Raw genomic sequence first — 2,332 nt, forward strand, 5'->3', positions numbered from 1 at the left:
ATATTGATCACCGTGGGCTAAACTCCCAGATAGTTACAAACACCAACTTTACATGAGGGGCGAGAAGAGCATCACGTAGGCAATGCCGAGAACGCACGCACCCATCCCTCCATGTGTGATCGACGAGCTTCAGACAGCCGATCACGCCAGAGGACCGCGTCCTCCCTACAGCAGCAAAGCAGGCGAGCAAGGGACGGCGGCAAGCGTTGAAAAACAACGGCATTCCGGTGTTTCCAAAGCTGCCAACAGCATAGCATGACGAACTCGACCTCCGACTCAACATTTGCCGCCACCGCAGCAGCAAGAACGCCGAGCTTGCAGACCGTAGCACCATCGACAACGACCTGGACATGCCTCCAGAACGCCACCGCAAACGGGCAGGAGAAGAGCATGTGGTCAGCAGTTTCCAGAGCAGCAGAGCAGAGTGGACATCCGGCATCTTCAGCATCGACAATGTGTTTTCGGTTGCAAAGCTTGCTTAAGTAACTTGGTTAGAATGGTCCAATAGTTCATCGTCTCTGAGCGCTGCATACAAAAAATTAGGTTACGGATTTTGGTGGCTGTCTTTCTTATTCTCATGGCTGTTTGCTTAATTTCTTTTGATGATCTCTTTACACGACTTTCAGATTGAGCCCATTTGCACCTGTCAATCTTAAAGACATATATGTGGTTGGCTACACCTATCTCTCTACTACCACAGTCACCGTCTTATTATCTGTATTAGCCAAATTGTTCCAGGTCTTTCTAACTCTTTCATGGACATCTTCTATGAACCAGAGCACACTGTTCTTGTCAGGGACCTTCCTAGCCCATACATATACTGGGCTGGCCCTTGGATATCACATGGGCCAGGCCTGCCTGTGCATTACCGACTGCTACGGGCTACAAGTACTGGGAGAGGAAGCAACGAAGAATCTATCTAGTGGATCAACGAACCGGCGGCGGTGGCTACCTCTTTCCCCTTCCTCCTCCTTCCCCCAATTCTTGTATCCAGGCTTGTAATCTCTAAATTGCTACCTGGGTTCGTGACAAGAACTTTTTTTTTGAATTTTCCCCGGGGGGGGGGGGGATCCCCCACCTGAATATATTGATCACTGTGGGCTAAACTCCCAGATAGTTACAAACACCAACTTTACATGAGGGGCGAGAAGAGCATCACGTAGGCAATGCCGAGAACGCACGCACCCATCCCTCCATGTGTGATCGACGAGCTTCAGACAGCCGATCACGCCAGAGGACCGCGTCCTCCCTACAGCAGCAAAGCAGGCGAGCAAGGGACGGCGGCAAGCATTGAAAAACAACCGCGTTCCGGTGTTTCCAAAGCTGCCAGCAGCATAGCATGACGAACTCGACCTCCGACTCAACATTTGCCGCCACCGCAGCAGAAAGAACGTCGAGCTTGCAGACCGTAGCACCATCGACAACGACCTGGACATGTCTCCAGAACGCCACCGCGAACGGGCAGGAGAAGAGCATGTGGTCAGCAGTTTTCAGAGCAGCAGAGCAGAGTGGACAGCCGGCATCTTCAGCATCAACAATGTGTTTTCGAAGCAGGACGTCCCTCGTGTGGACGCGTCGTTGCACCAGCAGCTAGCAGAAAAACTTCACCCGCGAGGGCGCGCGCGCCTCCCAGATCATGGAAGCGAAGCCAGCGGTCACCCCGCCAAACCGCAGCAGCCTGTACGCGGAGCTGGACGACAGGGCGCCTTTGGGCGCGGCGGCATGCAGAAGTTTCCTCTCACCCCCCCGGCCCTTGCAGGCAGCGCGGCCAGGAGCGCCGCAACCACCGCGAGCTCGCGCTCACCCACCCTTGTCCGCCGGGGCACCAGGCAGCGGGCGAGCCCGCGTGCACGCACCTGCCCGACCGTCGCCTCTGCGTCCAGGGCGTGGGAGAAGAGGGCCGGGTACGCCACCGCGACAGCCCCGCAGGGCAGCCAGCGATCCCACCAGAAAGAGCATGTGTTCCTGTCCCCGACGTCGACAACGGAGATGGCGCGGTAGAGAGGGAGCAATTTCACGACCGTGGCCCAGTGCTCACCAAGGGCCAGTTCGCCGTGAGCAAGGAGGGAGCGTCCACCAGCCCCGCCCCATATCCAGGCTGCCCACCGAGAGCCGGGGGTCGTGTGAAGGCGATGTAGCATCTTGAGCAGCAGGCACAAGTTTTGTGTTGCCAGGTCGTGGATTCCCAGCCCGCCCTCGCTCTTCGCTCGGCACACGCGCTCCCAAGCAACAAGGCATTGGGCCAGGCCCGTCGATAAGGGCGGCCAAATTGGCTGACCGCACAGGGCCCCCAAAATCTTGGGGCCCCCGATCGAGGAGAAAGTGCTGCGCA

The sequence above is a fragment of the Triticum dicoccoides genome, chromosome 5A (assembly GCF_002162155.2).
Source record: "Triticum dicoccoides isolate Atlit2015 ecotype Zavitan chromosome 5A, WEW_v2.0, whole genome shotgun sequence".
NCBI classification, from domain to species: domain Eukaryota; kingdom Viridiplantae; phylum Streptophyta; class Magnoliopsida; order Poales; family Poaceae; genus Triticum; species Triticum dicoccoides.